The 26,780-nt window shown below is 37.2% G+C and overlaps 1 protein-coding gene across 3 annotated transcripts in view; it reads right to left on the minus strand.

The window, feature by feature from the left end:
* Positions 1-26,780, minus strand: part of ADGRL2 (adhesion G protein-coupled receptor L2) — a 683,665-nt gene that overhangs the window by 398,934 nt on the left and 257,951 nt on the right. For all 3 annotated transcript variants that reach the window (XM_074003149.1, XM_074003162.1, XM_074003150.1), the window contains exon 4: positions 14,306-14,410. The gene's annotated coding sequence lies outside the window, so the exon portion shown is untranslated. The remainder of the gene's footprint in view (positions 1-14,305; positions 14,411-26,780) is intronic.

Below are 26,780 nucleotides of genomic sequence, written 5' to 3' on the forward strand. Positions count from 1 at the left end.
CCATGTTTACTGGGAAGGTACAGTTAAGAATTGTCCTCTAAATTTGTTCCCTCAAAGGCTTTTGTTTATCTTCATTTATATATTGACTGATCCTTAGTTCATAGAAAGTATTGCATTTCTCAATTTCAAACTGGATTCAGGAGGTTATTTCCCACCCCCCGCCCCCCTGCTCCTGCTGGCATAGCACATGTCACACTCTATTATAGATAGCTGTAGAAGTGTCTGTCACCTCCATTAGACTAGGAGTTCCCTGAAGGCAGTAACCACCATTTCATTTTTGCCTTCTTAGCACCTGTCAGTTCCTGACATCTAGTCAGTGCTCAATAAGTGTTTGGTGATTGAATCAAATAGACACAATGTAGTGTGTTTATATTAAATGTGTTTTCTGCTTCACTTTACACCAGTTGCTACTTATCCTATTATACTTATATTCTTATAAAATAATACATTTTAAGACCAGAAAGGCACAATCACATTTGGGTTGAAAATGATTTACTTTTTCAATGTAATTGTTTTTCAAAAGCTGTTTGCTATCCAATGGCTTATCAAGTTTTAAATATTTTCTTTCTGAAAGGTAGGATTTCAAAAGATTTCTAATTTTTTAAAATGGATTTTTACATTGTCAAGAAGACACATAATAGGTGAGACCAATCTTTCACCTGATAAGTGTGAGAATTCCTACTACATTATGATTTGTTCAATTCAAGCCACTGATTTTAAATAGGAAAAGGAATGGAATAAATGTTTTTAAAAATCCCAACTGTTGAAAAGTTCTGTAATATAATCTAAAACAAATATACCAACTTAACTTTTCCTTATAATAAGGAAACTGGTAGTTTCAAAAACCATCTGCAGGATAAATATTTATGGAGCAGAATGACAACTTGACTTATCCAAAGCATTGGCATACATTTTCTTAGTTAATGTTTGATGAGGCTTTTCCACTTTGAATTCTTCAGTGAACAAAAAGAAGAGTTTCATTAACGATTTTTGAAAGATAATGAGGCCGTGATCCCTTTCCAGATGTTTCATTCGTCAAATAATTGTGATCTTTCTTCCAAATCGCCATGGTTGCTTGATTCCTATTTTCTTGTTTATTGAGCAGTGATTTATAAAGATGAAGAGAAGTGCCAGGCAAATGATGGGGATCGGATATATTTCATCTGTCTCCAATGTACAAAATCTCATACTCTGCATTATTATAGATTCAAAAGTATATTTATAAACCTAAAAATTGGAAGCTTGTACTCTCCTGAGCCCGTGTATATAAACATATAATAAACAATATTCTTTATGTGTTTCTACGTACATACATAGTTGTCTATTTATGTACAGAAATATATAGAAGCCTCTATTTTTGAACTCCCCGAAGCTTCTTGCTTATGGTCAGCCATGCCAACAAACTTTGCATAATTTAGGCATCATTTTACCTTACAAAAAATTGGAGCCTCTTTAGATTCATTACTAAAGGATAATCATCTCAGTTGTGGATAGAGATACTCTTTTTTAATGGTTTTTGCTTAAAAGCATAGGTACAATTTTTTGTCTACAGAAGGAGTTCAAGAATATGGCTTATTTGCAGAATTTTCCTTGGGGTCTAGGAAAGAGACTTGAATTTTTGCTGAGAGTAGACTATTCTAATTATATTTTCAAATATTTCAAAGTATAGGAATAAAAGGTAATGGAGCCCAAAACCCAAATTAAGGTGCACTGAAAAAGCTACATTTAAATAAGATAGTAGATAAGTGAATGATCACAAATAATGCAACATCAACAATAATCAAGCTAAGGCTCAGTGTACACTATGCACTAAATATTATTGTAAACACTTCATGTATTAGTTCATTTTTGCCCACAGTGATCTCATGAGGTAGATACTAGTATTAACCCCGATTTACAGATTAGGAAACTGAGGAGGCACAGACATTTAAATATCTTACCCAAGTTTACAGCTCCAGTAAAGGATAGCGTGGGATAGAAACTGGAGCAACTGGTCTCTAGGGTGATTGTTATTACACTATTTAATAGTGAGCACCAGGTGATATGAGAACTTTGAGCTATTTGTGTTTTATCCTGCTACTGCACATGTTTTTTGTAATTGCTCCCCAAACTGTCATTCCGTTCTATTCACTTTGACTATGTTGGTTCTAGTTTTGACAAATGGCAAAGAAAAGTGGTAACACCTTTCAAATACAAAACCAAAATGAACAGGTATTATTTTGCATCCTTTTTGGCATTATTAATATTCTTGTATTTTTGACCATCCTATTTCCATTCCTTGGAAATTAATGAAAATGCGTTCAGGTCACAAACAGAAATGTAATTGGGGTAAATGAGTTATCCCAAAGAAGGAATGGGAAAGTACCTATACCCAGCTACTTCCCTTCCCTGAGAAGGGAAATTGCTTTACTTGAGCCATTCCTCCGCCCAGGCAGCCAACAGTCAATACTTTATTGATATAAGGAATATGAAAGCTCCTCCTCCCTGCCTGCACCCCCTTCCCCACCCCTACACACATACTCTAAGGGCGAATTGACCTCTGGTGCTCCAGAGCTTCCTGTAGAATCAAGCTCTCACAATTTTCAGCTGAATATACTTCTTACTTAGCTTTCTTCCTTTAACCTGTCCTTCCTTCCTCTTCCCCCAAAGCACTCCCTCAATAAATCAGTTTTATAAGAATCATTTTCTTAGTTTCCGCTTTTAGGGATCCCAAGTCAAGTTGAATGATACTGGAAGTGGTCCTAAGAAGCAGAACTAAGCTGAGATTCGGGAGGTGGATGGCAATAAGGCTCTTATCCCTGGTGGTAGGTGCATTATTAATCCCTGGCATCATATACCAGGGTGATTGTTAAGATCAGGTGTCAGCAAACTATGGCTGTGGGCCAGACCCAACTCACTTCTTTTTGTAAATAACGTTTTGTTGGAACACATTCATTTAACAAATTTTAGACAGAATTGAGTATTTGAGACAGAGACCATATGATCTCAAAGCCTAAAACATTTACGATCTGGTTCTTTCCAGAAAATATTTGCCTCCTCTGGCTAAAATTTTCACCCGTGATGGCAAACTGGGTTGAAATACAGGTAGAAGGGGATGCAGTAGCTGTTGCAATGTCTCTGCCTTTGAGAGGTATGGGGAAATTGGAACTCTAAAGATATGGCTAATTGTTGCTAAATATCACTGATGCATTGAAGAGATAAAATAATAGGATGTATTAGCTATCCATTGCTTTGTCACAGATTGTCACAAGTTAGGCAGCTTAACACAACACACACTTATTATCTCCATGTTCTTATGGGTCAGGAGTCCAGGGATGTCTTAGTTAAGTCCTCTGCTTTAGAGTCTTTTACAAGGCTGCTATCCAAGTACCATTTAAGGCTAGGGTGTCAACAGAAGGTTCAACTGGGGAAGTATCCACTTTCAAGCTTACATGATTGTTGACAGGATTCAGCTCCTTGTGAACTATTCGCTGAAGGCCATCCTCAGGTTCTTGCCACATGGGTCACCCCAATATGGCAGATTAATTGATCAAAGCCAGCAAGAGAGGGATTCTGGTAGCAAAAAGGAGGTGACAATCTTACATAGCCTAATAATGGAAGTGATGTCCCATCACTTTTGTCATATTCTGTTGGTTAAAAATAAATCACAAAGCCAGCCCATACTTAACAGAGTGGATTACACAACGTCATGAACACTACAAGGCAAAGCTCACTGGGAGCCATCTTACAGTCTGCTTAATACACAGACTCAGTTCTATTATTTGGCATTTAAAGCAAAATGTGAGAGTCAGAAAACCTCATTAGCATCATTTAAAGAGACATCCTTCTCTTGTAGCTAGAAAGCAGACAGATTTGGAGATCAGGCTCATGGCTCATTTGTAAGTGGAATAACTTTAATGGAGGCTAAATTCTCAGCCTAGGCAAGTTTCCTGTGCAAAATTTGGGGCTCTGAAATAAAGGAGTGGTACTCTGAAGTTTGGGATAGGGATATCTGAGTAGATGAACACCTTACAACTACATCATCCCCTGAACATGTGTGGCTCACAGAAATGGCTAGTAAGCCCCCTTTTCTCTTGTTGGAAGTGAAAGCTTCCTTAATGAATACTATGCCAAGGTCTCAAATGAGGCAGATGCCTTATAAGACAATCCTCAGATCTGCCTGTGCTTCCCCTCATGGAGGTCACATTGATAATTTGGGCCACATTTCAGCATGACCCAGCTAGGGAATTGATGGCCTGCTAAGGAAGGAAATGAGTTACATACTCCACGTGATATCTAGGACTTGATTGCATATATGCTCAAAGAGTATGCCTGGGAGGGATCCTGAGGGTCCTGGCAGAATATAAAGCTACGTAATGGACAGTTTTCTCATATGGGGTTGTTCTGTTGAAACAAGATTTAATACCTAGCAAAGTCTTATATGATAGGTCTAATGTAAGACTGGGATAGCTCTTGGTAGCTTGGAAAAAGTGATGGGTCACATGAAATGAAGTAGAGATCCTGGCACTATAGTAATAGATTGTGGAGAAAGAAATAAACCAATAAAAAAAATGAGCATACAAAAATGGGTTCATTATGGAAGACTGAAATATCCATATCTGACTATGTTCCCTAGGAGAGCTTGGAGGACATGTTGTTTATTAACATGATGAGGAATTTGCTGATCAGGCAGATTCCAACATTGTGGGGAAGCATAGTCCTTCTTAAACCAGGGATAGAAGGACATGTGATTAAAAGACTGGGGTCCATTGTAGCAAGGGGGATGGTAGGATTCCAGATTAACAGGGGCCACAGGGAAGCACTTAATTGTCAGAAGCAAAGGGAGTGCAGTCACCACAATGGGAAACTGGGTTGAAATGGCTGCTGTCTGGGTGGGGGTGGGAACTGTCCCAAGGTATCCATGGAAATGGTTACTATGTGAAATGGCAAGATAGATGAGTCACCAACAAGGATATTGGTTCACACACATAATCAAAAGCGATAGAAAATAATGAGCAAAAGGCTGACTCAGATATCTCAATGAAAAGTCATAATTTCTTGCCTTGTCTTCATACCTGAGTGAGTTCTCATACCCAGAAACTATTGACTGAAGGAGATGCTGGGTCTCCATGAGACAGGAACTGCAACATTATAGTAAATGTGTGACTCCTCAGTTCTTCCCCAAAAGGACCAAGAGGTATTTACTCAGAAAACTGTACACTGGAACAAAGGGACTGCTCAGATCTTCTTAGGATTGGTAGATATAAGATATGAGTTGATGCTGACAGCACCACCATGGGCCACTTGTTAGAGTATGGACATGTAAGTGTCAGGAAATAAAAGGAGTTCTGATCTAGACTTATTTCACAGTGGGTTTACTGGGTTTACACACTCATTTAATGATCATTTTTCTAGTCCTTGAATGTATAATTGGCATGAGCCAGTTAGAGGTTGATTGAATTCTCCCATTGTTTTCTTGACCAACTATTGTACTGTCAAGGTGGAAAGTCTTTGAAACTATCCTCTATGGTCAAGTTAGTAAATCAAAACCAGTTATCACATCCTGAGGAAAATTGTACAGATTAGTGCAATAAATAAATACTACTCTCAAAATAGATAGTCTCAAAGTTTTAAAGGATACATAGGTGAGGATCCTCTATCTGCATGTAGCTGAGCAAGCTAGACCATATACAAATTAGATCATGGAGTTCTGAGCCAAGTACTGCCAACTGAACCAAGTTGTAGTTTCTATCACAGCTGTTATGCTGCATGTAATATATTTACTAGGGCAAGTTAACCAGATACAAGATATGTGGTTATTGTTCTGGCAAATGTGTTATTTTTTAATACCCATTAGGGAGGGGGGATCAGAAGCAGCTTGCATTCATATGGATTAATAACAAGAGTCATGATCTGTCCCAGTGTTATGTGAGTTCTCCAGCTTAGTCCAAATATAGTCTGTAAGGACTGGGACTGTACAGACATTCTATAGGGCATCATCTTTGTGGACCATATGGATAAAATCATGTTAATTGGACCAACGAACTCACTTTATAGAAAAGGAGGTATGGCAATGGGCACATGCTCGTGGAGTTCACTGGTCCTATCACACTCTGGCCCAGTTACAGCACCAGTTTAGAGATGGCATCCTATGAGGATAAGTATTATCTTTTGGAGTATAGTGTGCACTTTAAAGCAACAGATACTATACGGTTCTCTGTCCTCAATAATTAGAATATATGAGTACAGGAATCAAAGAGTAAAAATAAGAACTCCACTCAACCATCACTCTCAGGGACCCATTCCTGCAACTACAGGTTTTGTGAGTCTAGAGGTCCTAAGTCCCAGAGGAGGGAAACTTACACTTAGGGGATCTAGGAAAAGTCTCAGTAAACTTAAAGCTATGGCTATTGCCAGATTACTTTGAGCTCCTTGTGCCAATAGACTGGCTGGCACAAAAAGTTACTGCATTGGCAGGATAAATGACCCGGTTATCATGAGGAGGCAGAAATGCTGCTACATATTAGAGACAGGGAGCAATGTGTTTGTCACTCAAATGATCTGTTGGGCCGCATCTTGGTATTCTCATGCCTTGTGTAACTGTAATAGGCAAGTACAGCAACCATAACCAGATTAGGGCCTGGTAATCAGGTGCTTAGACTACTGAGTTTTGAGAATTTGGCTTATGCCTTCAGGCAATCCATCTAGACCTGCAGAAGTATCGCCCATAAGGAGGAACATCTGGAAGAGTGATGAAGGGGTAGATGATGGTTATGTTATGGGCTTGGGACACACTGCAGCAGTGGAAGCTACAGTTTGTTTTACTCATCTTCGTCTTATACAGGAGCCCAGGACATGTGAGTAACCAGAATCCTGAAGCTGTTGTGCCTGAATGGAGTAAACTAAATGTCAGAAGCAAGTGGTTCTCAGCATTGCAAAGGGTGGCCTACAGTGGCTGCTGTTGGTATCCTTCTTGCTCCCCAGCGGCTGTTAAGTGTTTTTGGCTGCTAACAGCTCATAGCTCTCTCCTTCCCAAAGATTAGCCCTCAGCTGAACCAAGCTAACTTACCTGAGAATTATCCTCCCTGGAGATAAGAGGAGCTAACTCTGTAGTACAATATATGCTTCAGAGCTCCCCGAAGGAGCAGGCTCAGCTAAGGCCAGTTTTCATCCTTCTTAGCTACCTTTGTCCCTGCTTTTGCCTATTCTGCTCCTCTTGCTTCCCTCCTCCCAAGAACACTCCCTTTGTAAATCATTTTCAGAACAACTTTAATCTCCGGCCCTGCTTCTAGGGATTCTGACTTAAGCACCCATCTTCTACTATTAACTATACTGGAAACGTATTTTTTCTATCCATATCACTCTGACCCAAACCTGATAGTATGCACATGAAAGGTTGTATACATTGAGGTTGCCAGTTTTGTTTTGTTTTTAATTTTACCTCCTGAACCTAAAATCTCTCCTTAATTTATGATCATAGCAAAGGCTCTCATTTTCAATTCTCAACCTCTCTATAACTCATAAAAACTATTCTATTTTTGTCATTCTCCCAGCCTTCTTCTATACTGATGCCAGCTATTTTTTAAAACACGATTCTTATCATGTTACTCCCCTGATTAAACATTTTGGTGACTTTCCACTGCTTCCTGGATGAGGTCCCCACTCTTTAGCATAACATACAAGGCTTTGTTTATTGGGCTGCAATTTGGAGCCGAATTATGATAGACTGTTCCTCCTACCACACAGCCTGTATACCATATGCTATAGTCATAGTCAACAACTTCTTCTTCCTTGAATAAGACATGCTTTGGTTTGAATCTATGTTATTTCTTCTGCTTGGAATGGCCACTTCTTGGTTTTCTGCTTGATGAATACCTACTTATACTTTAAGATGCACCCTAATTTATTAACTTTTTTGTGAAATTATTATTCACCAATCCAGTACCTCTTTCCAAACCCAAAGAAGTACTAATAACTCCCTTCTTTGTCTTCTTATAGCACTAAGTACACACCTGTATTATGACACTTGTCATATTCTTTGTTATTGTTTATTAACATGTTTTTCACCTCCACACAACTTTGAATATTCCAAGAATCATGTGATTTGTCTTTGTACATCTAATATCTCTCACATGGCTTAGCATTGTTCTCAAATAATGTGTATTAATTGAAGGAAGAACTTGTCTTTTTCTTAGATAGCTTCACAGCCTGACAAATTGATTGGTTCTGTCCTTGCTCCTGTCTTCAGTCATTTCCCTCTTGTTGGCAATTTTGAAACTGAAGAGTCTCTGGACAGCTGTCTGTTCACCTAAGTCTAATGACTCTCCACAGCGTCAGTCCATCATTGCTTGAATTATATAACTTACCCTCTATGCACTCAAATACATTCATGCTCCCTGTGATTTGTAACAAAGGAGGGTTAAGAAATAAACTTTTAGCTTGGTGACATAAATGCAAGCTAACATTTTCTCTCTCCTTGAAGGTGGTAAGAAGTAAGGAGAAAGTGAGAGAAAATTGCTTGACAAGTAAATAAATCCCCACCTCCTTCATAACTTCCTCTCTGTGCTGTACTCACTCTGAATGCCAATTTAATTGGTCAGTTTTTCTGCTTCATCTAGACTTACATATAACCATAAAGTGATGCTTTTTACATTTTTAGCTTTTTCTAAATAAAATTATTTCTTTACATTTTTGAGGGGCTGGATTGTGAATCTCACCTAAGGGAGTTCAAATAAACACATTTTTTTAACCCCAGTATATTATTAGAAGTTGTATTAGTGATCCTTGATTAAACTAGAAGGTAAAAATGATAATAAAAAGGCCCTGCATTATAGCAAACCCAATGGTTAATGTGGCATAAAACATGGTTATGAGACTCTGGCCTGATAATATTCATTTTTTTTTCCTCCAGCCACATTCTCAGCCTCAGCTCCTTCATCTCCCTCTGACTTCAAAGGAATCTCTGCATGGAAGAGGGAGGGTACACAATAGAAGAATTGGCCCAATTATCCCCTTCTGTTTGGAAATGGGTGAAGATTACGGATATGTTTTACTTCTTCCTGTGCTTTGGACTATATAATGTCAATTACCTCAAGCAAAACCTCCTACCCTGGTTAATACATAGATTTGGATTATACCAAAAATTGCATAAAATTGGAAACAAGACATTAACAATAATCCGTAATGGTGCAACATAAGAGAATACATGTTTATATTCATTGACTTTAGCTGGTACCAAAAAAAAAAAAAAGTAAATTAGAGATTTAAATTTTATATTTATTATATCCTGACCTTTTTGCTCCTCCTTCACCACCTTGTATTATGAATGAGGTAATTAAAAGGAGTCTACTTATTTTTTGTTCTGCTATAGCAGAACCAAAACATTTTTGCCCCCTTAAATGTGTTTGTGTGTATGTAAATGTGTGTGTGTGTGTGTGTGTGTGTTGTGTGCATTGATCATTTTAACCAAAGTGTGAAAATGAAGTTGTAATGCTAAAGGCCAAAGGAATGAATTAACCTGACCTGTTAATTAAAAGACCGTGCTTGAAGTATTAACCAGGAACCACTGTTAGACTTTTCATTCTCAACCCAAAATGGGAAGGCAAGCACAGTAATCCCACATCACCTCTGGAAATGATGTCAGGAAATGTTTTCTCAGAGTCAGCTACTGGTCAAGACTTACATCAAATTAAACAAAATAATGAAGGATCAGGGATTCTAAAAGGGCCAAAAGTTCGAACAGGAGACCTTTAGCCCCTTTGCCTGCAATGCATAATAATACTTCCTGTTTGTTTGATATGTCCTTACCATACTCTGAAAGAACAAACACTTATAACTTCCATATTAGGGACAAAGTCTTCTGTCCCCACCCTTCCTGTTTAGGATTATTTTACACAGAAGTGAATCAGTGCAGTTTGAACTACAGAATGAATATGACAACAAGAACAAAAACCCCAAATGGACCAATCTACCTAAAGCCATGTCTTATTAAACTTCCAGAATATTTGGGAGTGTCCATACTACAGAATAATTACATATAACTATATATGAATTTAACTAAGGTTGGCTTGAAGTTTAAAATGTCTTTAATAAAAACTCCACTTTCCTTATGTGAGTCTAGATAGATCATACAGTTTAAGATTCACCAACAAAAGCTTGTAGCAATAACAATAGTGGGAGGCTTGACTTCTAAAAACAGCTCTTTCCTGTTAGCTATTTTTCTGCCCACAAATACAATTGATTGCAGGTAAGTAGCATGTAAGTATTTTTATCATTACTAAAAGAGTTTGGACATATATAAAATATAAAGGAATTTTAAAATTAATAGATTGTTGTTTAAGCCTCCAGCTTTAGTGGCTTGTTGTTATTTTTCAGTCAGCACTTAGGCTTTACTTCCTAATGCCCCAAGAAAATAGAGTAAGAAACTTGAACACAAACCTTTCCACCAGGTAACTCTAGAGTTTATAAGCAGCAATGAATGACATTTCCTCAGGAAAATCTTAGAAATTATCACTGTTGCTCTTTTTATTAGTCCATGTTTAACCTGAAGCTAGAAACTACGTCCCATTTATTTCCGTCTCCAGAATTTGTATTACCAACTGTGCTATGTTGAAGTTTATATGACAGGCCATTTCAACACTTTTGTTTAGTTAAAGAGGAGTGCATCACTTTTAAAGAAAAGCACGATTGCCAAAAAATATAAACAGCCCTAACTTTGATTAATATAAATATTTTAAAACCAGAACGTTCTGTTACATCTTACAAAAACAATTCGAATATAGCTGATGGGAAAGAAAAAGTGCTTTCATACATTAGACAGATCCAACAAAATACAGCTGCAGACCAAATTTTAAGTAAATATGAATTGTTTGTCTTCTCAAAGGGCTATGGTATTTACTTAAATGGAGTTATTTTAGAGTACTTTATGTTTCATTAGTAAAAACGAAAGTTTTCAAGATAGTTTTATTTTTGAAGTATCCCATTTAAGTTCCAAGTCCTCTTATTTAAAAATGCCATTAAAATTACTCCCCCTGCCCAGTGAGGGTTATTTGCTAATAAGCCACTGGACAAGAGATGTGTGAAGTGAATAGATGAAGAAAAACGTTGACAGCAAAAGGGAGGTCTAGGGGGTGAAGTTAGTTTATTAGGCCCTGTTTGTCACGAATGGCCCTGCTGCACATATAAAAGCAAATCCCTCTACCTTAGAAGATTAATTCTGAAGGAGGCACTCTTAGGTCAAAGTATACATAAGCGTGTGCCTAATCTCAGAGAAATCAGGCTATTTTCTCACAGCAATTAAGCAGAGGTCTGGGGTTTCACCCACAGTGTATTTAAACACAGGATACAATTAAACCCCAACGTATTAATATCTTTGCTCTGCAAAATTACCCAGGAAATAGATTTTGCCCTCTTTCAAATGAAAAGCAAGTCAAGTTAAGAGAATAACTTGATTCTTAGCTAAGTTGCTTGAAATAAGAGTATCGTAAGTTCTTCTAATTGCAAATGTCTTATAGACAGAGGTAGTTCTTACTTTACAATAGGGTAAGAGTTAGAAGCTTTCTAGTTCCTTTAATCTAAATAGCAAACCTTAGAAGTGTGCTTGAAAACGTATTGTTTTTAAACTGTAATTAAAATTCTGACGCAACATATGTGAAAAATCAATTCATTATAAAAATCTGAGAACTCACTATTTACCGTCAGCAAAATACCTTCAGTGAGGAGAAGCTTTGCAACCAATGCGAAGAGTAAAAACAGTATACATAAATCTTAAGCAGTCGAGTGCTCGGAAGGGATTGCTTTCTACAGAGGTTTTTCTGGAAGTTATTTTATTCATATACTCATCTCAAAGAGCGAATCTTCTAGGGAAAATTGTAGCCAGTTTAAAATACCGCTTCACAAAGAAAAAATAAAAACAACAAACAACTTTTATTTGTTGTACATCAGTTCCCTAAAGGCAAAAATTTTTTAATAGTATAAAAGTTATATTAAATAAACTACCACCTTTATTCAGATCTTGAAAAAAATAACCTTTCAGGTACTAAAAGATTTTTAGTACAAATATTGTTACTTCTACATATCAAGTTAGTATTCCAATTTATTGCCAAACCAAATTCTCTTAGGTTTTTTTAGTGAATAGTAGGGGAAGGAAGTTGGTCCTGGAATAGGAAAGGATACAAATTTATAGTTTATCCTTTACATGGCTGAATCGATAGTTTTTCCTTTTATATAGGAGTTTCTAGCAAGATAGTTGTTGGTGTACGGTACAGCAGAATACCCAGTGAGAAATCCTTTAACCCATGACACATGAGAAAGTTCTTATACATTAATAAAACTGAAAGAATGAAGCAATATAGGATGAATCAGATGTGGGAGAGAGTGGATTGTGTGTTGTGTGTTGGGGAGGCTGTGTGGTTGCCAAGGTATTTTCCCATCTAACACTCCATTGTTGCTTTTAAGAGGAGCTGAGTACTTAAGGTAAAGTGCACAAGGCAATGTGTCTTTGAAAGCACACTATAAATAGTTTAGGCACTTTTTGGATGTGTGGTGGGATATGTGAGGAGGCATGCAATCTGAATTTTAAGAAGGATTGTTTTAATAGGACCAATGACTTTAATAGTACTTCTTGCTGACATCACTGGCAAATTGGTCTATTCTGTAACCTTTACAATTGCAGCATATCCCAAAATGAGTTACTTATTAAACAAATTTTTTTTTTTTTTTTTTAGGGCAACTGACCTTTAAATGATTATTTCTCAGCACTTGCAACAAAGAATCTCACCTCTCCCCTTTATACTTCTGATGCTACAGTGAGTGAATCCATAACCTTTTCACAACATGTAAGGAATGTGCCACACAATATGGAATTGCAATCACTAATGAACACTTTTTCTTTTAAGGGGGAGTCTTATTACTTATTATTAAATTATTGCAATACACAGAAGCCATGCAAAAGTATAAAAATAGTTATTTTGATCAATCTGCAACCATTTTAGAAAATATTAACTCCAAAAACACCAAAGAATAATTTACTGCTAATGACAAGTTTCTACTGACATTTTCTACCCTTAACTTATTTTTAATAAAAAAATTTTTTTTTTTTTTGAGACAGAGTCTCACTCTGTCTCCCAGCCTGGAGTGTAGTGGCATGGTGTTGGCTCACTGCAACCTCTGCCTCCCAGGTTCAAAGGATTCTCCTGTTTCAGCCTCCCCACTAGCTGGGATTACAGGTGTGAGCCACCACACCTGGCTAATTTTGTATTTTTAGTAGAGACAGGGTTTCTCCATGTTGGCCAGACTGGTTTCAAACCCCTGACCTCAGGTGATCTGCCTGCCTCGGCCTCCCAAAGTGCTAGGATTATAGGTGTGAGCCACCACGCCTGTCCGGTTTCCCCTTAACTTCTGAGGCAGAGGGGTGTGTGTGTGTGTGTGTGTGTGTGTGTGTGTGTGTGTGTGGTAGTGGGGGGTTAAATACTGTATTTGATTGGAAAAGCTTTGTCTTGAAAGTTCAGGCACTTATGCAATATTTGTAGGCAATTTGATTTAAACCTACGTGCAACTGTAGCACAGTACCCCTTTCCACTAACTAGAAAGAAACGCTTTGAAACTCCAGAAGTATTCATGAAATATATATCATGTAATGTTAGAGATTTTAAGATTGTGCTTTCCTCAGAAATACACACATTTGTAAAGATGAAATGAGTATAATCAAGTCGTGGTTATCCTTAATTAAGTGGAGATGGTAATTATAAACTTTATTCTTTAGGAATCAAATCAAATCTAACACATATTTAGAAAAGCTAATGCTTTCTGGGATCTTTTAACATTGGTAAAGATATCCACACTACTTTAAGTCCCAGTGGCCTTTTCTTGAGTAGATAGCCTAGTTTACAGTTTAGTGGAGCTGCTGAATCTGATAAAGATTTCATTAGCTTAAATATTTTCCCGCTTAAAGAAACTGATATTCCAATCTTGAAAAATTCTAAGGAAAAGTTTTGGATTTGAAGGATTAAAACACTATAACAAGCTGGCAGTTTTTACTTTACATACATTTTAGTGTAACATTAATGTACAAATACCTGCTTATGTTCAAGAATAAACTTTTTTTCTTGCAAAGCTGACCTTATTTGTAAAATGCTGTTTTAGAAAGGTGTTGGAGTGACTCATAAAATATTTAAATGTCAGCCCTCTACAGAGGGTTTCACTTGTGTGTTCTCTCTTTTTCCCACATTGTTTACAAAAGGGGCATATTGGAATGAATTACAGAGAAATCTGAGAAAATTTTTCTTAAATAATGAAAGATAGTTGTTTGGAAGGAATGTTCACTCACAGTTTTCTTTTCGACTCTGATTTGGTAATGTTTTGTAAAGCATAAGAACAGCCACAAGCCTTCATCAGAGAAATCAAAATTAATGTCCTTTGGAAACATTGGGCTCTGAAAGAAAAGGAAAATAACAACAGAGATATGACATACTTGGCTCCCTTAGTTTAATTTCGACAAAGGCAAATCAATTATTATATTGGCATGTAATCACAAAGAAAAATGCACAGACTTAAGAGCAAAACGACTCATTGTCGAGACTTCCAGGGCCTTATTCATTCATTGTGGTGGCTGCTGACAAACAACAGAGGGAAATCAACAATGCTGGATAACATAATCATCAAGGGCTTCTATGTCTGTAAGCCATTTAAATTCCTGACATTGAATATTTATAGTGAGTGATACTCTTTTAACATAGACCATATTTCAGTCAGCTCTCAGCACTCCTGACCTTCTTTCATACCCACATTCCCTTGGCTTCATCAAGGCCCCCTCTAGCCTCACGCCTGTTCAAAAGCTGGGCACCCAGCATCACTGGCAGTTTCTCAACTGCCCACCCATTTTTCAATATCCCTGTTTTCTCTTCACACCAGTTTATCGTTAGCATACTATCTGCCCTTTCACAGGCAGCCCCCAAGACACAGTTGTATTTATTTTGTACTTATCAATACAATGTAAATCAGCATGGGCTTAACTCCTTGGGGTTAGTGAACCTACCTTGTCTGTGAGCACAGACAGCACTTTGGTCACAGATGTGACTGGTTAACTGTACAAGCAAGGAGGATAAATCCACATCACAATACTTCATTCACCAAGGAAATCTGCAGTGGATTACGGCTTCTCTATGGTTAAGTCTGGTCTTAATTTACTGCTTTTATTCAGTTTTCAACCACAAACGAGCCCCTTATGAGGCATTCACTATGTAGAATTGACAACTCTTTTTATCTACTTGAAAAATATTTTTGGATAATAATTTATGGTTACAAAATATTTTAAGCAGTTTGAATAGTTATATTATATTCTTTCTGTGCTTAACGATGCAGTATCCCCTGTAAAAATGGAATGCCAGGCAATCTGGTAATTTTACGTACAGTATTTATAAAAACAGAGCAATTTGGCCATCTAGAAACACAAATTAAAAAAAAAAAGCTGTGCATATTTCATAGGAAGTCTTTTAAAGACTTTTTTTAAAGCTCTTAAATTGCATCTCAGGAGAAAACCAGAGTTCAGAACAGTATCTAAAGGCCCTATATATGGGAAAAAAATAATTTTGGCAAGCACTGTATTTTATTTATGGGTTATTATGCTTAAAATACCATATTTTGAATACCCTTCAGAAGGAAAAAAAGCTGCAGATCTCTCTGAAGACACAAGGGAGAATTCATATGCTGTTTATATTTTATACATGAAACCAAAATGTGCGGGTAGGTTTGCACTTTTTCACCATAAAATATATTCTCTTAATTTATATTCTGGATTAATGCTGTCTTTAAAAAATCCATTTGAAGATGCTCATTATTATTGGGCATGGAGTAGTTTTCAAGGTCTGATTGCCAGTAACTGGAACTACTCTAGAAATCCCCGATAGGCTGAAAACACATAATAAACCTGTAATAAGTAGCAAGTGCCCGGATCAGTTTGTCATTTTAGATGCACGTCGCCTCGTATTGCCAAGCAGTGATCTTGTAACTGGAAATGGAACCCATGTAAATAAGATGGAATGTATTATATAAATGGAGACAATGTAAGCAGCGTGGTTGATGTTCTTTGAGATGACAGAGTTCCTTTTGCATTGCTTCAGATTGAACCATGGGTACGCAAAACTTTAGAACTTTCCCCTTGGCAGAATTTGAGCACTTTCAGACTCATTGATAGTAAGAGATTCTTCCCGTTGCAGAATGAACTCCCCATAGGTAAACAAAGGAAACATTCAGCTGAGGTACTAGCTGTGTTTTCCTCATTAGCGGCTACACTGTTCTGAGCAGGGAATGAGTGTTTGGGGAAAAGCATCCTTGGCATTAACAAGAAGGAAAGGACATTGCTTTTTACAAGGAGGAACACTTTATATGATTTTCTAAAACATCTCTCTTCAAGTGCCATATGTAAATCGTATCTTTTTAAAAAAAAAAAACAAATTATGCTTGTGCTTCAGGGGGGAACTACATAAACGTGCAATAGAAAAATAATGAACTGTATCACTTTGGTTAGTTAACCAATTATTGCCTCTTTATAGACTCAGATGCTGTTTGAGTTGCATCATAAAAACAGGTGGGGTTTGTTGTTTGTTGTTTTCACTGGTTTGAAATTTTGCTCAAAAACATTTTTTAAAATGCTGTCATTCTTATTATTTTAGAACTTGGAGCATTCTGCCTTTTAATCTGGTAGCTAGGTTTCATTACCTTAATAGATGTTCTAATGAAGGTGTAAAAGAAAAGGTTAGAAAGGAGATAGATTAGGCAGTGGAAGCATCAGATTCAAATGCCACTTAATGTAATTCCTAAATCATTTATGTTAAAATTGTTTCATTAACAATATTACAACCACCCTCTGTTCAAACACATTAAAATACAGATAAGAACAACTTTACTAGTGGATTTTAGAAGCTAGGAATTAGGACGACGGTGATGAGCTAGACTTCTCTGTCCTGGCAAAAATAGTTTCCAATTACTAGCCATGGATCAGTGAACAACAGATTCCCTAGGAATATTTGGTACGTTCTCTCTGATCTTCCTATACCTGTGTACCTGGATACCAGTCTCATTTTTCCTTCCTCTTCCTGACAAGCATTACATGTGAGGTAAGAGTGGGAGGGTCATTTAACAATGAATTTCCCCATTGTATAACCATTACAAAGCTATCAGAGCTAACTAACTTATTGTTTTCTAAGTCACTGTACAATTTCAAGGTTTTAATGGTGCTTAAAATATAATACCCTGTGTCATTTATTTCTTGAAGTGAAAGCTAGTGCCAGCCTTTGAAATTCATGTAAAACAAGTGGTTCAATATGGTTTGAAGAGAGAATGAAAACTCGATAAGCTATTAATCTACTTTAAATGCTTTCCTAATGGTTTGCACCTTTTCTTACTGATTTTTTAAAAATTCAGATTTATTCAGAAGAAAATCAAATTAAACATACATCCAAATTTTTGTATAGCACATTCGTTAGAGTGAAACCCATATACACAGTGAGGCAGGGAAGATTGACTAATTAAATAATTTGAAAATAAAGGTGTGCCTGGTTAAACAGTATCAACTTGAATTTTTTGCCTAGTGCTCTGAAACTATGGGAAATATTTGAAATGGGAAACTGGGTACATGAGCATAGAGAAGGGGCTAATTTCCCAACAATAATCCTGTGAGTGACACTTGGTTTGGGAAAGGAAATTGTCCTGTCTGACTGCTGATTTGCAGAGGCGGAGGTTTAAGAGTTAGGACAAGCCAGAGGCATCACTGTGACTCCAAGGCACAGCTATAAAACAGAGCTGAGTCTGGTTGGTATGTCTGCTCGTCAGTGTATCACCAAGGAGCCTAGTGAGACATTGGAGGAAACTCACCAGCAATGTCATATTGTCTGAGAGACAATGCACACACAGAGAAGACTTTTGTGGGGAGATCATGTGAAGCATACAGAATTAAGATGTAAGGTAGAAGGACTCAAGGAGTCCAAGAGTAGAGGGGGATGAAAGCAGGGACTGCATCTCAACGGTGAGTGCGGCCAAGAGAACTAGAGCCCAGCCCAAATTCATGCAGGATATCAAGAGTCAAGTGCTACTGATGAAAAGATCATGACTTTTCCAACTCAGCAGAGAGAGTACCTCTCCCCCAGTCAGCAGTGTGGTGCAGGGCACAAATGACAAGTCCAAAGAGAGGAAAATCAATGAAAGGTTGAAGAGTTACCAAAGTAGAATTAACAGGGACAGTAATAGAGTCAGAAAGCTTGCTCTTGAGTAAACGTGGAAGGATTCTCAGGAGCATCTGCAAGCAAGGCTACTTCAAGAGATACTGCTTGTAGAAAAATGATAACCATGCCTGAAAGGACAAACATGGGATCCAACAACATGATGTCTACGTCCAAGACTACGACTGAGACTGAGATCATGTCTTTCTATTTCTTAGTGAGAAAGTACTGGAAGTTAAAGAAAAGCTTATAAACTTTATTTTAAAAAAGCATAAAACTTATGCAATAAGTATGATAATTGCATATATACATACATATATGTGCGCAAATGCCTAAATTAATTGCTTGGTAAGCGTGTTGCTTTACCGAAATGTTTTAGTGAAGAACACTGGTTGCCAGTGTTGCAAGCTGCAGAACACTTACTCTGGTGCCATGCAGAGACACCTGAAATGGGGATGCGCCAAACTAAACATTCCACCACATTTTTGGCACCTAGCGAAGACTGGCCTTGATTGAATCTGCTGCACACCCGGTAACCCAGATAAATGCTACACGCCTGTCTTCTGAATGGGGGTAGCCTCTGATTTGAGGATTGCCAAGTAACCCAATTTTAGAATAGCACAAGTTTTAATTATATGTTTCATTTAACTGGCACCTGTCCTTGGAGGCTGTCATTAAAATCTAAAAAGCTATGATGTGGGAACTATTATTATTTATGATTTACAGGGAAGCAAAAATAAATAAAGAGAGAAAGAAAAAAGAAAGCAGAAAAGCTGAGAGGTTTCGAGGAGTGGTAGAAGTGGAAGACTAAAAATTCCACTGGTGAAAAAGAGCAACATTTTAATTACCTAGAAAACCGATAGAAAACAAAAATCCAGATCATCGAATTTTTGGTGTTTGAGGTATAAGTTTACTAAATACCTACCTCATCCACCACTTCATGTTGTGTGTAGGATACACCTGTCTTTTCCTGGGTAAAATGAAAGCAAAAACCTCTTAAATAAAATGCTTAATCCTGAGAAAGAGATTTTATAAAATAAGTTCCATCAATTTTTAAATCCCATACTATTTCATCTGTTGAAGAAGAAAATTCTGAAGAGGGAAGAGGTTGAGATATAGATGAAACAAAATGGATAATGTGTTGTTAATCAATGATATTAAGTAGTGGGTACATGGGGTTTTATTTTACTATTCTGTTTAGTATAAATTTGGAATTTTCCATACTAAAAAGTTAAAAGAAATTCAATTTAGAGAAGCATTCAGATACTAGTGCATATTTATTTGGGTTAATTAATTCATTTTATGCTGCCAAATTTGGCCATAAACACAAGAACAGAACATCTTATATTAATTATATTATATTACTATATTTACGTTAATGATCTCACTATAACGATACCAACTTCTCCCAAAACCGAGAAACAAAAAAATCTGTATGTATTTTTCTAGTCTCTGAATTTACAAGCAGGCATTTTATAATAGTCCTGGGTTTCCAGACTAAATGCCAAAATATGCTTCCCGTTTAGATCAAATTCAACTTTAACTAAAAATAATTAGCCCTTGCTCCTAATTCTAATGGAAATGTACGACTCTTAACTATTCAGTGATAGTAGCACTATTAGATACTGCTGCTAACAGTGATTTATATGAAATGATTAGGAGACTGTTTCTCTTGTGGGTATGTGCAAAATTTGTGCTAAACCAAAGGCAAAACAATAATAAAAACTACTGCTTTTTAACCTTTCCATGAATTTAAATTAAAAAATGTGTACTGGAACTACTCATTAATAAGACCTATTACGCTTAGAAGAATATTTTACATTCATCTGTACTTCATCAGACAAGTTCATGACCTCAGTAGAATTACTATAGCTCCTGCAGTTTTTAAACCTGCATGGGGGAAGACACGAAATATTATTTTATAATCAGAACATTTTACTAGAATTGACAGAAACAAGAAAACACACTTTGCCATTGAGTATGTGTTTTGAAATTAGTCCGTGTAAAACCGAAGGTATTGTACGGATTGACTTTTAATCCTCTAGCTACTTTAAACAGAAGCAACTAAAGAGAGGTAAGTATAATGCCATAGTTTTATGTTTAATGTAGGAAATTTTGGTGCTAACCTCTACTTTGCAGCTGGAAGTACACACGGAGGGGAGCTACGAGCTTTATTTCACAGTATTCTAAATTATCTGGTAATTACAAAAGTATAAAATGTTTCTCATTAAGATTTTTGTTTTCCTCGCTAAATGGCATTTATTTTGGAAGTTTCCTAATGTTCAATTTTGTCCCGCTTTCCCTCGGATTTCCTGTTAAATGACATTGTGTGAAAGCTGTTACTATTCAGGCTATTGCCGCTAGTGAAGGTCCCACTAAAGCAGTGAAATGAGTCCAGTTGCATCTCCTCCACGAAGCCTGAGAAAATTTTATCCACAGAGCTGATTCATGCTACTTCTTTGGATCGGCTACTGGCAGCACAATAAGGGATGAATGAAATAAGCACTCAGCAGCTGAATGCCCTTAAAGACCACTTGGGAATTTTATTTGGTGCCAAATAAAGTGACCTGCCAGTGTCAGCTGCGGGAAGCATATTGTACTGGGCTCTGCAGTCTGTCCCAGTTGTCCATTCATTTCTGAGGAAATTTTCAGGTATTGAATTTTAATCCATGATGCCCAATTATAATTTGGGACCCTTTTACACTAGAGTCTGGGCTTCACCCCATTTGGCAATTAAGTCAGAGCTGCCTAATACATGATTTTAATTTCCGGAAAGCAGGTGCTTCCTTTGGTCAGTCACCAATCTCTGATTTTTCCTCCTTCTGCAGCTTAAACTATTTTCATTTTCATCCTCCCCCTCCCCCACCCCCCATTTCTATAAGTATTCACTGCATGTTAGATAGTTTTGCTGCTTAAGCCTATAGGAATTCCCTTAGGCTTCTTTTGAAAGTACTTATAACTTAAAACAAATTCATTTTGTAGGTGTCTGCTTGATATCCACTTTGTAGTAACTTACTGTAATGCTTTTCCAAGTAATCTGAATAAAGGCATGTTTACAACATATTCTAACACTTGCAATTATGAAGCAGACGCCCCAGGAATAGCTACTGTCTGTATTAGCTTTCTTTGTCTCCTATTTTTACCAGTTCAATTAGAGACTTCTCTAACAATTGAAAAACTATTGTTGTCTGAGTCTTTGAGACTATGTGTCTTCTCCAACCAGTATTTAATCATATAAAATAAGACTTGATAGATCACTTTATAATAAGAGAAAGTCAAATATAAGGATTCAAATATGAGGTGCCTGATTTGGAGGCAAATATTGCACCATTCAATCCTATCTCAAAAGTTCTCTTCCACACACATGCACTAATATGGTGTGTTCTTATCTTTCAAAACCACTTTGTACAGGAAGGAGCCAGTACCAGTAGAGCCAGTAGAGAGGAAACTGGGAAACCAGATGTCAGTTTGTCCCCAACAGGGGACAGCTTCTTTATCCCTTCCATTGCTATGAATGAAAATAGTAAAGCTGTCTACTTCACTATTTTCATTCCCACACATGAATTATAAAACACTATTGCAATATTATTGCTGGGATGGCCATTAGTAGGGTTAAATTTAAATCTTTGGTGATCATAGACAGACCTATGTCATTGAGGGAGGTGAGTAAAAGGGAGAGGAAGCAAAGAAACAGAGTGGGAAAGGGAACAATAAGTTATAAAGAAACAAGGAGAGGAAAAAAGTTAGAGGACGGGGGAAAAAAAAGACGGTGCCTAAATTGGGGACATCAGTTTGCTTCATCTACTCATCTTTTGGCTGTCCTCTGCAGGCTGAGATCACAGATTCCTCTGCTTCCTATCTGGACTCTCCTGAACGCTGTCACATAATTAGCCAAGGATTAGCAAAACCTGATAGCCTTTAATGGTATCCCAGGGAAATGCTTCTTTTAAAAAGAACAAATCAACTAAATTCTGAATGTGAAAGATATGAAATTAGAGAGCTTTGCAAAAATACTCTGTTGCATAACAAAAGGATTTATTTAATATTTCACTTAAAGAGTTAGCCCTCCTAGATTATAATGAATCTGATTTGATTAAAACATGTGAAATTGTTGTTGGTAATATTTCTCAAACTATATTTGGTAGTATTCGTCAAACTATGTTCCAATAAACATTCATGCCCTACTAGATATTAAGTGACAGGTTCTTTAAAAAGCATGCCCTTATCAAATACATTTCAAAACACTGCAAATCATATTTGCCCTCTGAGTGAGTCACAATGCTTATTACCATATTATAAGTGCTGAAAAGTTCTACAGTGAAAAAAGAAATCTGTTTAATTTTGTTGAACCCAGCATTTTGCAAAATAATTTGGCCAGGAAACTTTTTTCTCCTTAAACCACTTTAGTAATTTGCATTTTCTGTAACACAGTTATAAAGCAGTATATTCCGGTAATGGTGTTTATGATTTTGTTGTTTTTACTCTTGTTTTGAAAAATAGAAATAGCTGAAATGCACAGTAGGTGTTTCTTTGGGACCTGTAATATTAAAGTTTAATACGTCTGTTTAATGTGAAGTTAATAAACTTGGATATGAGCTTTGTACCTTATGACACTGCATTTTTACCATACCTGTTTACTTTTCTGTATCCCCCATCAGCCTCCAAGCACCTTAAGGGCAGGATTCATGTTTTGTTTTCCATTGTATCTTTGAGAACTTACCTAGTGCTTGGCACATTGTAAGTGCTCAAGAAATAAATGAATAAATATTTGTTGGGATGACTGAATGAACACTGTAGTAGATATAATAAGTTTTAAGCTATAGATATAACCACATTAAAATATGGGTTTTAAAAAAATAATGCGTGACCTCAAAGTAAAAATAACTGCATTAAAAGTGAGAATGACTAAATGGAACTTATCTTTAATAGCTTTTTCAGAGGCCAATAAAGTCCTCACCAATTACTCTATTGTCTGATGCTTCATTGCTGCTGTTAGCCAGTCTATTTTAAGTCAATGTTCATTCTATTCTATAATTTTTCAATTTGTTTTTAAGTCTTTATATCTTCAATTATCTTCCAATAACTACTTCTTACCTGCTATTTACTTTTTTTGGATGACTTCGTAAAAGCAAAACTGACAGTCAACTTCAAGATGCCCTGCAAAGCTTATTGATGGGACAAGAAAAAGCAGCAAAGGCTGAGGGGTGTGGAGCATGTGGAAATTCATTCAACAAATATTTATCGAGGGTCTATTCTGTGTTGGACACAATATATAAAGTCTGGAGAATTCAAAGTCAGCTGAAAATATGAAGTGTTCGTAATACAGACAGAATTAAGAATTATCAAAATTTTATCCACCCTTAATTCTGTTTATTTTCTAGAATGACTTAATAGTTTTAGAGTGATGATTTGATGTGTAAAATTTTTGTCTTATCTATTATGCTCTGTTTTCACAGAGGCTCATCTTTTCTATTTCGATGGTGCTGTCAGCTTTCCTAAAATTGTACAATATTTTATGGGCCAGGACAAACAACTTAACATCACTCTGTCACATAAAATTTAAAGTCATTTTAGTTACCTGAAATCAAGATAGTTGTTGAAAAGTCCACCCAACTACTGAATCTGGCCTACCATATATATATATATATATGTGTATATACACATACACACATACTTTTTTTTTTTTTTGCCTGAGTCTTGCTCTGTCACACAGGCTATATGCAGTGGCATGATCTTGGCTCACTGCAACCTCTGCCCATCAGATTCAAGCAATTCTCGTGCCTCAGCCTCCTGATTAGCTGGGATTACAGGTGCCTGCCATCATGCCCAGCTAATTTTTGTATTTTTAGTAGAGACAGGATTTCACCATGTTGGCCAGGCTGGTCTCCAACTCCTGACCTCAGGTGATCTGCCCGCCTCAGCCTCCCAAAGTGCTGGGATTATAGGCATTGGCCACCGCACCCAGCCTGGCCTACCATATATTTTTTTAAATAAAGCTTTATTTGAATACAGCCATGCCTATTCACTTAATATTGTTTATGACTGCTTTGATGCTCCAACAGCAAAGTTAGGTAGTTGCAACATGGATTGTCTGGTGTGCAGCTGAAATATTTACTATATGGACCTTTATAGAAGTAATGTGTGAATGTCTTGCCTAGACAGTGTGTGGTAATTTGTACTAGAGCAAAATTGTAATTTGAGTGAGAGCAAAATGATTGATAACTGAAAATAATTAAAGATCTCTCTTTGGATATAATTTTGTTTCTATATTTGAATACGAGGTAAATATTATTCTAGGAATTATTATTATTATTATTATTATTATTTTTTTTTTTTAGACGGAGTCTTGCTCTGTAGCCCGGGCTGGAGTGCAGTGGCCGGATCTCAGCTCACTGCAAGCTCCGCCTCCCGGGTTTAGGCCATTCTCCTGCCTCAGCCTCCGGAGTAGCTGGGACTACAGGCGCCCACCACCTCGCCCGGCTAGTTTTTTGTATTTTTAGTAGAGACGGGGTTTCACGGTGTTAGCCAGGATGGTCTTGATCTCCTGACCTCGTGATCCGCCCGTCTCGGCCTCCCAAAGTGCTGGGATTACAGGCTTGAGCCACCGCGCCCGGCCTATTCTAGGAATTATTATCTAATAAAAGTAATATCCAGGCTGGGCACAGTGGCTCACATCTGTAATCTCAGTACTTTGGAAGCTGAAGTGGGACGATCACCTGTGGTCAGGAGTTCGAGACCTGCCTGGTTAACATGGTGAAACCCCGTCTCTACAAACAATACAAAAATTAGCCTGGTGTGGTGGCACCCGCCTGTAGCCCCAGCTACTTGGTAGACTGAGGCACGAGAATTGCTTGAACCTGGGAGGCAAAGATTGCAATGAGCCGAGATCGTGCCACTGCACCACTCCAGCCTGGGCGACAGAGTGAGACTCCATGTCAAAAAACAAACAAACAAACATACTATCCTCCATGTTAAAGATACAAATGAGTAGCAATTACAGTTGGATATAGCTTTTCAGTACTGTTTCTTCATTCAGTAAGCACAGACAAAGAAACCAGGGCTGTCTAACTTTTCTAATAATATATTTTGTGCTGGGAACATAGCCAGGTTCCAAGATGGTCCAAGCGATCCCTGTTCCTTGATATTCACTTCCTTGTGTAGTGTCACCCTACAGAGAATAGGGCTGATTCGTGTAACCAATAGGATATTGTAGAAATTTTGGAGTGACTTCTGAGGGAGCATGATATTGTGCCTTCTGTTTTGCTTTGAAAGAATCAGTTATGATGTGTTGAGAGGACACTCAAGCAGCTCTTTGGAAGGGTCCATGGAGCAAGGAACAGAGCTTTCTGCCAACAGCCAGGGAGAAACTTAGGCACCCTGCCAATACCCACGTGAGTGAGGCATCTTAGAAGCATACCTTCAAGCCCCAGTCAAACCTTTAGATGGCTGATGATTCTACCGACATCTTTTTTGGTTTAATTTTTAATTTTAAATTAAATTTGTTTTTAGAGACAAGGTCTGGCTCTGTCATCTAGGCTGGAGTGCAGTGGCACAATCATAGCTCACTGCAGCCTTGAACTCACAGACTTAAGCAATCCTCTCACCTCTGCCTCCCCAGTAGTTGGGTCTACAGATGTGCACCACCATGCCTGGCTACGTTTTTTTTTTTTTTTCTTTTTTGTAGAGACTGAGTCTCATTAGGTTGACTAGGCTGGTCTCGAACTCCTGGCCTCAAGTGATCCTTTTGCCTCAGCCTCCCAAAGTGCTAGGATTATTAGAGTAAGTCATTGCACCTGGCCTACCTGCTGATATCTTGATGACAATCTCCTAAGAGACTTGAGCCAGAACCATCCAACTAAGCCACTCCTTAATTCCTGACTCAGAATCTATGGTAACAAAACTTTACTGTTTTAAGCCATTACTTTTTAGAATAATTTGTTATGCAGTAATAGATAACTAGTATGGGTGTGGGTATGTTTGAACCCTGGATCTACCACTTGCTAGATGTGTGACCTTGGGTATATTAATTTATCATATAACTTAATTGTCTCATGTGCAAAAATGGGGAAAAATTGTCTCTGTCTCATAGTGTTTTTGTGAGGAATTCAATGAGATAATGGATGAAGAGACTTTCTAGCATCTAGTAATTGCTAAATAAACAAACAAACAGTTAATCACTTTTAATTATTATTAGAACTGAATCCCAGTACCCACCTAATAATTCTTTCAAACCTTTCATTTGAATGTGGGCAGAGAGTGAGGTAGGGAACTAAGTGGCTATATAGAGGAAATTTAAAACATTTTTATCCTACATTTTAAAGCTTGTAAAATTTGGAAGACCTAAAGTAAATGTGATAGATCAGCAAAGCAAGTAATTAAGAAGCTATTGTCAGTCTACGTAAAAATAAGATCTATATTATTACTACATACTACTATGTATTAACAGTAGAGGATGGAGAACAGGCTGCTATCCAAGAACATAGGTAAAAATGTTCTTGGGTAATCCTAGCCACAAATTTTAAAAAATGAATCGAATAATTCAGTTTTTGGTCCTATTTGCTAAAGCCTAAACCATACATATCATTT

This window comes from Macaca fascicularis, chromosome 1, assembly GCF_037993035.2.
Source record: "Macaca fascicularis isolate 582-1 chromosome 1, T2T-MFA8v1.1".
Lineage (NCBI taxonomy): Eukaryota > Metazoa > Chordata > Mammalia > Primates > Cercopithecidae > Macaca > Macaca fascicularis.